The sequence below is a fragment of the Anolis carolinensis genome, chromosome 2 (assembly GCF_035594765.1).
Source record: "Anolis carolinensis isolate JA03-04 chromosome 2, rAnoCar3.1.pri, whole genome shotgun sequence".
NCBI classification, from domain to species: domain Eukaryota; kingdom Metazoa; phylum Chordata; class Lepidosauria; order Squamata; family Dactyloidae; genus Anolis; species Anolis carolinensis.
In genome coordinates this window covers 82,479,319-82,493,719 of record NC_085842.1, presented here as the reverse complement: position 1 = coordinate 82,493,719, position 14,401 = coordinate 82,479,319, and positions in this window count along the sequence as shown.

Genomic DNA, 14,401 nt, shown 5'->3' with positions numbered 1-14,401 from the left:
CACCTTCTAGGTTCGGTCTTCTAGAAAAGAATGGAGCCACTGTAGAAAAGTGTGTCCTAATCCTATCCCAGCATGATGACCCAGGAAGATACCGTGGTTGATGATATCGAATGCTTCTGAGAAGTCCAGGAGAACCAACAGGGATACACTCCTCTTTCTAGCTCTCTTCGTAGATCATCTACCAAGGCGACCAATGCCATTTCAGTTCTGTAACCAGGTCTGAAACTAGATTGAAATTGATCCAAATAATCAGTTTCTTCCAAGAAACTCTGGAGCTGAGAGGCCACCACTCTCTCCAGAATCTTGCCCAAAAAGGGGAGGTTTGAAACCAGCCGATAATTATTTCGTTGAGTGGGATCCAGTCCTGGGTTTTTTAATAGAGGTTTTACTATGGCCTTCTTAAGGCTAGCTTAATTTTGCCTTGTACTAAGGAGGCATTACCAGCACTTTCACCCACTCTGCCAGTCTCTCTCTGGCCTGCCGAATCAGCCAGGATGGGCAAGGGTTAAGGATACAAGTAGTTTCTCCCAAGATCTTGACCACATCATCAGGCAGAATAGGTTGAAAAGAATCCAATGAAATGGGACAAGCAAGAGCCTGGGTTACATCAATGGAACCTGCATCAACACTGCCATCTAAGTCAGAATGAATCTGAGCAACTTTATCTACAAAGAATCTTGCAAATTCTTCACAATGAGCTTTCAAGTGGTCGCTTTGAGAACTGACAGTCGTCCCTTATTATAACTATTCAAAAATTGGAATCATTTTCCTTTTATACAGACTGAACAAGAAATTTTTAAAACCCTTGTTTTGGTGCCGACCTTTATTAAAAGAGCAATGTGTGCATCATGTAATTTATGAATATGAACAATGTGCTACTTTTACAGAGAACTATATAACTAAGTTAACAGAAATCACAATTTTGCATTTACTCTTCCAATAAAACACAAACTTGGGGCCCTTCCAGATAGGCCCTATATCCCAGCAGGTTTTCTGCTTTAAACTGGATTATATGATATTTCTGGGATAAACAGAAAACCTGTGATCAGATGCTGGGATATAGGGCCTGTCTGGAAGGGCCCTTAGTAGCAACTTCCTGGTTGCCAATCCTCCATGTGATGAACTCCAACTCTCCCTTCTGGGTCTTTTAAATTACTGTACTTTATTTAGATCAACTGAATTAAAGAGCACATTTAAAAACATGTCAATTGAAAAATCCCACACTGTTCTATTCAAAGGCCTTTTCTCTGCTCCTGAAAGGCCACCAGAAGGATGTTATCCTATCCACATGGAGAAGTCAGGAACAAGGAAAGCTCAGGATGGAAACACATGTCCCCATATCCCCACAAGCTTACACTAAAGCTTTGTGTAGTGAATATGCCCAAAGAGGCTTTCGAGTCCCTGTACACAGAGCTCTAATACTTGGGATCCCCAGAGAAATAAAAACTCTGTGCTGTGAGTCTGGTCTGAAAGTTCCAAAAATTGCACATTGCTCTGAGAATTCAGTTGAAGAGTTCACAAGTTTGGGGTAGGTGGGAGGAATAACCCTTGAGATTTCAGAGCTCAAGTCTGACATTTTCAGAACAAGTCCAAAAACATGGATCTGGTTCTGCAATATGTTTTCATGAGCCCAAAGCCCTTGTGGATTTCTTCAGTAAATACTATACATCCTGAGTATTAGGAGAACCTAACCTAACTAATTCTGCATGGGTTGAGGGACGTATGGTTCAGCCATGCCTCTGTTTATTTTGCGTTCTTTCCCATTGATTTCTTATTTATTTGACTGGCTGCCTCATCCTCAGAAAATGAAATACAGCAGTGCCTGGTTCTTCTGTAGTAACTGTCTGGAACAATGCTGGTCTTCTGATAAAGGATTATTTTTTACTGCACTAAAAGGCATCAGAGCTCTGGCTTGTAAATTGTTATGTCCATCACTTAGCCACTTAAAAGATTCTGTTACAAATATCTCTCTATCTGTGTTCCTAAAGTTCTAATCAATGTAGCAACCAGGCAGTAACAATTAATAGTCAGTGAACACTATAGGCTGTAGATGCCACCCTCTTATTCATTCTGTGCACTTCCTTTAAATGAGGTTGTATTTTTGCCAGCATTTCCAAGAAAAAATGTCCCTATGATGGCCATAAGGCAGAGAATATCAGTTTAAAGATTTACAACTAGGATACTTAAAAATAAAAAGGAAGTGGGAGAGAAAGGAAGTTTCTTAGTTGTCTGAATGCTGCTACTGAGCTCAATTGCAGGCCAACATAATAACATGGAATAAAACTGGCAGAAGCCTAATTGTTTTATATACATGTACAGTAGGCTCTCTGTATCTATGGATTCTTCCATCAACAGCTTTATTTTTTAAAAAAATAATCCAAAAAGTAAACTTTGATTTTGTTATTTATAATAAAGGACATCTTTCTACTATACCATTGTATATAATGGGACTTCAGCATCAACAGATTTTGGCATCCATTGGGGGGGGGGGGGAACCTAACCCTCACAGATACCAAGGTCTCAGTGTTTAATATGGAATTGAGATTTTTAATGAGACAAAGGTTGTTTTCTACAGAAAACAGGGAAAATATGCATTGCTTTGCCAAATGAAATATCCATCCCATCATCCAACATTGCTCATTTAGGACAAGTACTGCTAGTTGCTCACATGATGATCAAGGCAGGTGATTTTGGAGACCATTACTTGGAGGATTCCTGTTAGGCAGAAGACCCATGACTTCCACCAATTAGCTATCTTCCATTCTTGTAATGACTGAAAAGTGTCATGCAGGAGAAATTTCATATTAGATAGAGACATCTAAGGTTTATCCCCTCAAGAAGAACTATTATTACATCCTGAAAGCTTGTGAATGGCCTTGAAGTGATTCTGACTTGTCCCTCTTGCCTTGTTGTTGTTGTCTGCCTTCAAGCCTATTTATGCTGACTTTAAGTTAAACCTATCACTATGTTTTCTTGGCAAGATTTATTCAGAGGGTGATTCGCATTGTCTTCCTCTGAGGCTAAGAGAGTGTGACTTGCTCATGATCACTTGCTTATGAGTTTCCACGACTAAGCAAGAATTCAAATCCTGTTCTTCAGAGTCATAGTCCAATGTCCAAACCACAAGACCATGACCACTCTGACACCTTTGCTAGCTTTAACTCCAGACCATCTTGCTCCTTTCCTGCCCAATAACAGTCCTCTATGCTTTCCAGTGGAGCTGCTTATAAGGGAGCGGTCAACCATCCTTTATAAGCAGCTCCACTGGCTACCAATAAGTTTCTGGGCCCAATTCAAGGTGCAGGTCATTATCTATAAAGCTCTAAATGGTTCAGGGCCTGCTTATCTCCATGACCGTCTCCTCCCCTATGAACCCACGTGGGCCTTGAGATCATCTGGGAAGGCCCTTCTCTCGCTCCCACCTCCGTCTCAGGCATGGTTGCTGAGGACGAGGGAGAGGGCCTTCTCGGTGGTGGCAGCTGGGCTCTGGAACTCCCTCCCCAGGGAGTTCAGGCCAGCTCCCTCCCTGTACATTTTTTGTAAGGACCTTAAAACGTGGCTATTTCAAAGTGCTTTTGAATGAATAGTCCAGTTAGATATTGTTGTTGCAACCTTTGCACCTATCAGTGTTCCTTCCTTGTTGATTTTAATCTTCAAATGAGACCTACCTGTCTTCCTTGATCACCTATATTTTATCTTGAGCCTTACGCGGAGTCTGTATAATTTTACCTCTATATATTTTGCACTATGCTCAGATTCAGATGACTTGATATGTTTATGTTTTATATTGTTTACACTGTTTATATGGTTTTACTATTTACATTGGTTTTAATGTATGATTGTTTTAATGTATGTTGATATCAGGCTTGTCCCCATGTGAGCCGCCCCGAGTCCCCCTGGGGGAGATGGGAGCAGGATATAAAAATAAAGTTGTTGTTGTTGTTGTTGTTGTTGTTGTTGTTGTTATATTTTCCCCATTCCTAGATCTTGGCTGTTGCGTGACATCCTTGCCCTGTCTTTGATCTAAATATTTTAGGAAATAGGACACAAGTGCTGGAGCACCGCATGAACCATTTTGGATGTCTGGGGAACTTGAAGGGGAAAGACTAGTGACCAATTCACTGGCAATGCACTGTAGTTGTTAAAAATCTATATTATGAACTGAACAATTATGGAACTCAGAAGCACCATTACTAATCGTATGTTATTCTTCATGAGCTATCCAGACAATGTACTCAGGCTAAGCACATTTCTTTGTAACTAGTAAAATTCTGCTTTTGTGCTTGATAGTGCAATGTCTCCATACCTAAAATAGGGAGAAAACACAATAGCAAAACCAATAAACCAACAAAGTAATTAGATCTGTTGGTTAGCTGAAATTGGGTCATAAATTAAAACTGGGTCATACTGGAAAAGTCCCTAGTGGTTATTGATCAGCTTCAGGTGAACTAAAAACTGCCTGAGGAGAATTTATTAATTAGACACTGACATCCAATTCCCTCTCCATTCCTATACCAGGATCACTTTTTTGTGGCTTCAGCAAGGGGAGCAGGTAAATTTCTTTAACTGACCTTCTTTATCTATGTCAAGAAAGTAAAGTGAAAGTATAAAGCCTTGGAAATCTCATTAGAACCAGGAGGGTCAACTTCAGTCTCTGCAAGGACCATCGGATTTTCCTACCATCCCTTATCCTTACATGTTTTTAACTGAGCTGACACTTTCAAAATATAACCTTGTGGCATTTTTCCATGTCTCACTAATAAATACTCTTCATGTCAGCATATGGAAACCTTTTTTTTTTGTACTGCATCTCCCAGAATCTTCAAGTCAGTGAGGATATTGTGGCTGGAGTTTCTAGGAGTTGAAAGTCAAACAGCATTTTTTTTTCAAGGTCTTCTCCATGTGAACAATAACAATGTCCTTTATTTTTTTAGCACTGTGGGTAAGTGAACCCAGTGTGGTTGCTACAATCTTGTGTTCTTTGGGCTAGTCGATGTGTATCTGGTTTATGCTATTTCATAATAAATAAAATAAATGAATATTTAAATAAATAAATAAAAATAAATAAATAAATAAATATTTCAGACAGTAGGACGTTTTATGACTGAATATGCATATGAAACATTCCTTTCACAGTGAAAATTAGACATCTTTCACACCTGTCCTTACCCTTCACAAGCTAGATTTCTATGTGCAGTATTTTAATGTTAATTTTGAAAAAGAGAAACATATATATGATAGAGAAACAATATATACGATAGAAGAGATGTTCAACTATTTATATAACTTTGACAGTATTCGACATGCACAAAGCATTTCAACACAGGCTTGGACTCTGCCTCATAGATTCATTCTTCCTTAACGACTGTTGACTGGAGTGGTATTTGACTACTCTGTGGATGGCATTACATCCCATGATTATTGCAACCAAGTTTGGCGTAAAATAGGTTTCTTCTCCTAACTTGCTCCTATTACCTATATATTTATTTATTTGTTTATTTATTTGCCCCATTTATACCCTGCCTTTCTCACCCCAAAGGAGACTCAAGGCGGCTTACACATGGCACAATTTGATGCCTCAAAACACATATAAAATTAAAGCTTAAAATATTAAATATTTAAAATTCAAAAAATAAAATTTTTAAACATTACAACATTTAAAAATCATGCCATCCAAAAAATCAAGTAAACATCATGAAGTTTTTGCTGAGATTTATTTCTGATGTCTAGTTGGTCATAAGGCCCAGAGGTTTCCTTTTGTGATTTATGGTGGCTTTTCACAGGTCCTTAAAGTTAATCTGTTCCCCTTTGCTGTTGGCAGCTTGAAAAGTGCTCAAACTCTCAACATTTCTGTGGAGCTACTAATATCATTGTCTAAAAATATAAAATGGTGGATACTGAGAGCAAGTAAGTGCCTTCAAATTTCATCTTTTTCCAAGAAAGTGTAACAAAATGGCTCTCCTTATTATGGATTCAATAATCCATGATTTGAAAACATTTTTTAAACTCTCAAAAGCAAATTTTGATTTTCCATTATATATAAGGGGTGTCATTTGACTATGCCATTGCATACAGTGAGACTCGAACATCCATGGATTTTGATATACAGTGTGTTTGTGTGTACCCTGGAACCAAATTTCTGTAAAAATGAAGGGCTCACTGTATTAACAACTGGTTTGAATTTCTTTAAATTGTTATGATATGTGGAGAAGGGAAGGTTATTAGGAAGAAGTTATATTTTCTACATTCTCATTGAGGTCATGGAGAGACTAGACATTCTGTCACATCCTAAACCTCCTTTCTGAAAAGGAAGTCTTTCCCCATATGCAACAGGATGTAACTGTGCTTAGAAAGCCAGAACACCCTGCACTGTTAAAGGCAGACTCACACTTTGTCTTCATAGTAAAAAAAAGCTTTAGTACTTTCCTATTCACATTCCATAATAGAAGAGCCATTATGTAGAGACAGAGGAATTAGACTCATTTGTAGCAGAGATGGACCACAGGCATGAATAATAGAATAGACAGACATAAGTTAGACCACCTCTGTTTTATTGCTTTGTTCCCATTCAATTTATGGTTTGGGGGAGAGGTCACACTTCCTATAACATCCAGGCAGGCCTGTAGCGAGGGGGGGGGGGGGGGGTTAGGGGTTTCAGGTTATAAAAAACCCTGGTTTACTCATGAATTTTAACTGGTTAATCAAATCCCCATGCTAAATCTATGAGATGCAAAACATTAAGAGTCCCTCCAGGCACTATCTCAAACAGATATTGACAGGTTTGTAGTGGGGGTGGGGGGTGCCAGGGGTTCAACCCCGCCCCCCCCCCTCGAAATTTTTTTTTCTGGCTACGGCCCTGCATCCAGGTGTCCCTAAGACCCAAACACCATCACTTTATTATCCCTGTATGTAATTTAAGAGCCAATGTGGTGCAGTGGTTTAAGGTGTTTTTTTTTTCCTGTGACAGGAGTGACTTGAGAAACTGCAAGTCACTTCTGGTGTGAGAGAATTGGCTGTCTGCAAGGACATGGCCCAAGGGACACCCAGATGTTTGATGTTCTACCATCCTGTAGGAGGCTTCTCAGGGAGCTGGAGCTGACAGAGGGAGCTCAATGCGCTCTTCCCGTATTCAAACTGTGTGTTACAGTAATCCAGTAAACCTTCTATGAAGGTTTCATGCCTATGTCTGTCCTTGAAGAAATGTCCATTCAGAAGTCAGGACACCTAGATGCAAGCACAAGTACAGTTTAGAGCCACCTCTAATAAGACTTGCCAGGTTTGCTGTCTAACCTATACAAAACATATACCTCAGACAAGAACAATTTTGCTGCATTACAGGTTACCTTACAGGGCTTGTGGTACATTGTAAATTACAACATTCCCCTTCTAGTTAACTTCTGGAAAACACAATAGATTACCTAGGGAAGCAGGTGCACATCCAAGACATTGGAGCATATCTTCCTTACACACTGGAGATGACATCCAGTCTTGTTTTGTCCTCCTGGGAGCTGTAGCTTTGTGAAGGAACTAAGAATTCTGTTGCCCCATCATGGGACACATCTTACATCTAACATCTTACATCTATTTTCACAGAAGAAGGTTCTAAAATCAAGTAGAGTGCTGTTAGGTGAAGAGTCATGATGTTAAAGGCAGAAATGTAACCAGAGAAAAGAAAAATGGGGATGATAGCCAATGGACTCTTCTTTGATCACCCACCAATCTTCTGCCTGACTTATGCAAGCATGTGTATGGGTGCAGGGATGGACTGCAAGGGGAGACCCACACCTACGCACATACTTGAGGGCCATAATAACCCTAGGAGGAAAGTGAAACTCACAGGTAACTATCCAAAGAGCTCTCCCTACTCATAGCCCATGTGTTTCCTGATTGCTACACCATGTTTTACCAGCTAACTATGTTATGTTTCTCAACCCTTAGGGCTATGAGAGTTGTCAGAATGGACTTCTGAACTTCCAAACTAGCCAGAGAACACATCGTATCATTTTTGTTCCCAATAAAGTGTAACAATGACCAGTGAGAAGACAGCAAGTGATTGTGACATTCAGCAACTGTTTGGTGTGTGAACCATTATTCGGGTCAATCCTTTATGTATTTTCTAAATCATTCACACATCATTAAGGGCAAGAACTTGGTTTTCCTTAGGGGGATACTCATCTGTATCCTAATCTCTCTCCTCTCTAGTTGCATGACCTCTTGCAATCAAACTCTTCACCTTCAATTAACATATATTCCTTCTGGAAATAGGTTGCTTCTCTCCATATTTTGGTTTTGTTGCTCTTGTTGAATAAAACAAGAGATGATGGTAAAGAAAGATGTATTTCTTTTTATGTCAATTCAAAAAGGAAAAACAGCAGCAATGCAAGATAAGCCATCAAGCTCAGTAAGAATCTCTATCTGTCTATAGCTAGATTTGCATTAAAATATATGTATGCATATATATCCATATTATGATATGTAATGAATTACAAAAAGAGTACATAATTCTGTAAGTGCCACATAATTCTGGTGAGACTGGTGGGGCACATCAGCAAAAGGAATATGGGCAAATCGGTCAATGAAACAACAATTCTGAAAGAATATAATAATAATAATAATAATAATAATAATAATAATAATAATAATAATAATAATAATATTTTTGTACCCTGCCTCCATCTCCCCGAAGGGGCTTGGGGTGGCTTACATGGGGCCAAGCCCGGGTAAAAACAGCAACCAAAACAAAACACATTAAAAGATACAGACACAAATATGAAAATTTTACATATTGATATAATAAAAAATTTAAAATGATAACCATAGGAATTGAAACATAAATTTGGCACCCAAGTAAAGGTAATAAAAACAAACTGGGCAAAGCGCATCAAGGGAGTATTATAAACACGAGGTAGTTGACTAAGTGCTACAATCAATGAGAGAGCAACTTGGGGTGGGATGGACCCTGTGGCTATATCAAACTAATAGAACAAGGTAAAAGTACAACAGATAAGGAAATGGTCACAGGTGTGAAGTCTATCATTGGGAATTCATTCTCCAAAAGCCTGTTGGAATAGCCAAGTTTTTAAGCTCTTCCAAAATACTACCAGGGTGGGGGCTTGCCTAATCTTCCTGGGGAGCGAGTTCCAGAGCCGGGGGGCCACCACAGAGAAGGCCCTCTCTCTCGCCCCCACCAACCATGCTTGTGATGGAGGTGGAAGTGAGAGGAGGGCCTCCCCCAACGAATGAAGATTGTGCAGATTTATAGGGGGAGATGCAGTCACGGAGGTAGCCAGGTCCCGAACCATTCAGGGCTTTATAGGGGATCACCTTAACTTTGAATTGGGCCCGGAAGGTGAACGGCAGCCAATGGAGCTCCTTAAACAGGGGGTTGATCGCTCCCGGTAATTTGCTCCAGTTAGTAGCCTGGCTGCTGAACACTGAACTAGTTGGAGTTTCCAGGCTGTCTTCAAGGGCAGCCCCACATAGAGTGCATTACAATAATCCAATCTAGAGGTAACTAAGGCATGGACCACCATGGCCAGATCAAACTTCACACGGTATAGTCACAGTTGGCACACAGGTTTTAATTGTGCGAAGGCCCTCCTGGCCACTGCCAACACTTGAGCATCAAATGTCAGCGTTGAGTCCAGAAGGACCACCAAACTGCAGACCTCTGTCTTCAGGGGAAGTGCAACCCTGTCAAGCACAGGTTGCCACCCAATACCCCGATTGGACATACGACTGAACTGGAGGACCTCTGTCTTGTCTGGATTGAGCTTCAACTTGTTCGTCCTCATCCAGCCCATCACAGCAGCCAGACATTGGTCCAATATACGAGGGGCTTCCTTGGATTTTGATGGAAAAGAGTTGGGTGTCATCTGTGTAGAAATGGCACCGAACTCCAGAGCTCCGGATGACCTCTCCCAGCGGTTTTATGTAGATGTAAAAGAGCATGGGGGACAGAATGGAACCTTGCGGGACCCCACAATGGCCAGGGATCCAAGCAGGTGTTCCCCAGCTTCACCAACTGGGAATGGCCTTCTAGGAAGGACCGGAGCCACGGCAGAGCCATGCCACCAAGGCCCATCCCTGAGAACTGACCCAGGAGATCCCATGATTGATGGTATCAAAAGCCGCTGAGATGTCTAAGAGAAGCAGCAGGATCACACTCCCCCTGTCCAGTTCCCTGCAGAGGTCATTGACCAAGGCGACCAAAGCTATCTCAGTACTGTGCCCAAGTCTGAAACCAGACTGCAATGGGTCCAGAAAATCGGTGTCATCCAAGAAACCCTGGAGCTGAGGGGCAATCACCCGCTCCAGGACCTTGACCAGAAAAGGGAGGTTCGAGATTGGTCTGTAGTTATTTAAGATCGTGGAATCAAGGGAGGCCTTCTTCAATATTGGCCTCACTATGGCCTGTTTAAGGCTGGATGGAAATTTTTCCTTGATCCAATGAATCATTGATTATCCTCACAAACCACTTTACCAACCCTCCTCCGGCTAATTTAATTAGCCAGGAGGGGCAAGGATTCGAAGAGCAGGTAGTCACTCTCACCGCACCAAGGATCTTGTCCATGTCATCAGGTTGCACAAGCTGGAATGAATACCACAATATTGGACAGACTGATGCCTCAGTTACCTCATCTGACATTGCATCAAGACTAGCATCCAACTCAAAGTGTATCTGAGTGACTTTGTCTGCAAAACGGTGTGTAAACTTGCTGCACCGAGTTGCCAAGTCTTCGGGAAGTCCTCCCCCCTCAGGAGGGTGGAGAAATTCCCCAACAACCAGGAACAACTCTGAAGGTCTATTTGTTGCAGACGCTATGCGAGCAGTCGAGAAGGTATTTCTATGTAAAACATTCCTCATCTATTTAAAAAGTGTGGTCATCATTTTTCAAGATCTCTTAAGCATGCAGTAGATACATGACCCAAACTTTGTATATAAACATTCCAAATCTGATTAAAAAGTGTTTTTTCAGCTATTGTCCAAAATTCCTAAATTGGGGATAATAGATTATCAAAAATGTATATATAAGACAGTGTTCATATTTTTGAATAATGAGTCCTGTTCTAACTATCTTCTTCGAATTATTTCATTTTTTGCATAGGATTCCTGTTCTTCTTGGAGTTTTTTTTAAAAAACCAAGATCTTGTAGTCTATCTATGGTTTTTCAAGATTATATTTTCTTTGTCATCTATTTTTACAGCAGACTCTCCCAATTCACTTTTGGCAACTGAATCTTTCGAACTTCTCCTGCCTGGAGGTATAACTATTGGAATTTTGTTCCCTCCAGCACTTTCAAAATTTGTCTTTCGTTTCTTCTCCTCAGGTTCCTGCATTTCAAGTCTTGTATTAACACTCTGGTTTGTCTTCAGATTGTATAAATCTTATGCCTTTTAAAACCCGCATTTTGTTGCTTTCTAGAAGTGCCCTTGGTCAACACAAGAAGAAATATTTAAAAATTGCTTCTGACTTTTTTTTGTTTTCAAAGGTCAATTAGATTTCAAAAGCTTGTTTTATATGGTATTCAAATAGTACCCATACGAGGAGCAAAACAAAATGGTGTGTATGATTTCAAGATATGCTGGACATCAGGACTCTCCTCCTTCGATTTTTTTTCTTTTTAAGGGAAGCATCCTAATACTTGATTTCAGTAACAAAGGAGTGTCTTCTAATATGAGAAGTTTGTTGTTTATTCGTTCAGTCGGGCATTATTTTCTGGAGTATGGACTGGTTGGATCTTCTTGCGGTCCAAGGCACTGTCAGGATTTTCCTTCAACACCACAGTTCAAAAGCGTCTATCTTCCTTCACTCAGCCTTCCTTATGGTCCATCTCTCACATCTACAGGTTACCACGGGGAATACCATTGCTTTAACTATGTGGACCTTCGTTGCCAGTGTTATGTCTCTACTCTTCACTATTTTATCGAGGTTGGTCATTGCTCTCCCCCCAAGAAGCAAATGTCTTCTGATTTCCTGGCTGCAGTCTGCGTCTGTAATAATCTTTGCATCTAGAAATATAAAGTCTGTTGCTGCATCATGTTTTCTCCCTCTATTTGCCAATTATCAACCAGTCTGGTTGCCATAACCTTGGTTTTCTTGATGTTTAACTGCAAGCCAGCTTTTGCACTTTCCTCTTTCAGCTTAGTATGAAGGCTCCTCAGCTCCTCCTTGCTTTCAGCTATCAGAGTGGTATCATCTGCTTATCTAAGGTTTTTAATGTTTCTTCCAGCAATTTTAACTCCATCCTTGGATTCATCAAGCCCCACACATCGCATGATGTATTCTGCGTACAAGTCTCTCTGAGAATGGGTAAAGGGTCTTTTATTTCCATTGTGTCCCCGCATACTTTCTTTCTTCAATTTGGTGGAGCTTCAGCTGGCCTTGACTGCTACTCCCATAAGGGCCTTGGTGATGGAACTATAGTCTGGCACAACTGAGGGTAGGTAGTTTGAGAAGACTGCTTTAAAGATAAAGGCTTACAGAACAGATGGCTGACTCTGGCCTCTACCACACAGCTGAATAAAGTCCCACATTATCTTTTTTCAACAGGAATATATGGCAATGTGGACTCAGATAATCCAGTGGAAGGGCCCTTTGTCACCTTTGGGAAGGGAGAGGTAGATGGAAAGAAAGAAAGTCTGGCTTTAAAGTTAAGTTAATATAAGGAAATTAGTGGAAGGAACTTTTGATGCCTTGATCCCCACAGCAGACCTTCATGCCCAAGGCCACATTTTTTAGCAAGGGGGATGATGAGAAACATTCCTTCAAAGAACCCTTCCCCACAGTCATATAACCCAGAATATCAAGGCAGAAAAACCCACAATATCTGCTTTGAACTGGGTTATCTGAGTTCACAATACCATATATTCCAGTTCAAAGCAGATAATGTGGGATTTTATTCAGCCATGTGGAAAAGCTCATCTTAGGTTCCAGGACCAGTGTATGGTAGACCTTGTTACAAGGGTGACTCACCAAATAAATATGCCACCAAATAAATATGTATTTTTACAGTCTGCCATGATGTGGAAGAAAAAAATTATTCAGATTATTATGTTGTCTGTTTGTCAAATATCTGTTAAACTGCAGTATTCAAGACAATAAAAACACAGTCCAAAAGAAAAATCATTCCTTTTGAAAGCTTATGGCAGATCATTGCATGTTGTTGTGGTTGCTGCTTTCTTTACTTTGTGTTATAGCATATTAATAATAGCATGTCAGCGATGTTCAAAAAGGAGTCCAAAACCAGTATCCTGGTCATGCAAATAAATGATTCTCTGTGAGTGTATATGAAAGGGTGGGGGGAGAGGTAACCATATATTTTGCCACAGGCAGCAAAAACAGTTTAAGCCACTGCTGTAATGGCCAGAAAAGCTATAATGCTTTTAGAAACCTGCTTAGACAACTCTCATTTCAGGAAGGCTGTGAAGAGCAGAATAGAGATGACACTCTCTGCCTCACTCCTGTCGGAATTCACATTGGTAGAAGAATACTGGAAAAACAAAGAACACAATTACTCATGTGGCAGTGACTGAGGAGTGACAGCATCATGCTTCTCCTGGGCTGCTAAGCAGCAGGGCTGTCCAAAACAGAGATGGAGAGAATGGAATAAGTAAGAAAGTGTGTACTTTGCTTATAAAGTTTGCAAAGCTTGGATTATACAAATCACCTCTGAAGATCCTGAACAAAATTTGTTTCTGTGATTGGCGGGAGATTAGGTGTTGTTATCTGTTTTCAAGTTATTTCCAAGTTACGCTGACCTGAAGGCAAAATTATTGTGGGGTTTCGTGGCAAATTTTGTGCAGAGGGGGCTTGCTTTTGCCTTTCTCTGAAGCTGAGAGAGTGTGACTTGCCCATAGCCACTGAGTGCCTTTTGTGGCTTGGTGGGAATTTAAGTCCTAGTCCAAGACCATGCTACAGGATATTTTATATTGGTAACTAGTGGTGTGCGAAACGGCAGAAATTTATTCTCTTTTGTGTTCCATTTTTTGATGCCCCTATGTTCCAATTTCAGGACAATTTGGAATATTTGGGGCAATCTGTAATTCAAAATACGGAGTTCAATTTTCGTTCCAGGAAGATTCGATCCATTGGTGCCAATGGGGAAACTGGCAAGGCTCATCTTTCTGTCATTTTTTAGGCTATTCTACCAAATTTGCCACACTTGTAAGCCATATTTACAACTGCAAGCCTTCCAAGTTTCAGAATGTTTCGGTCATCCACTGATTTTCAGGACATTTCTAAAGTTTCTACAAATAAAATGTTTATAATTTTAATTTTATATGAATGTGTGTGTGTGTGTGTAGTATTTTATTAAGTGCTTGTGTGCACTACTTGTGCAAAAGCACACACACAAAGCAGAAACATAGGGAAAATGACAGAAGATGACACAGAGAGATA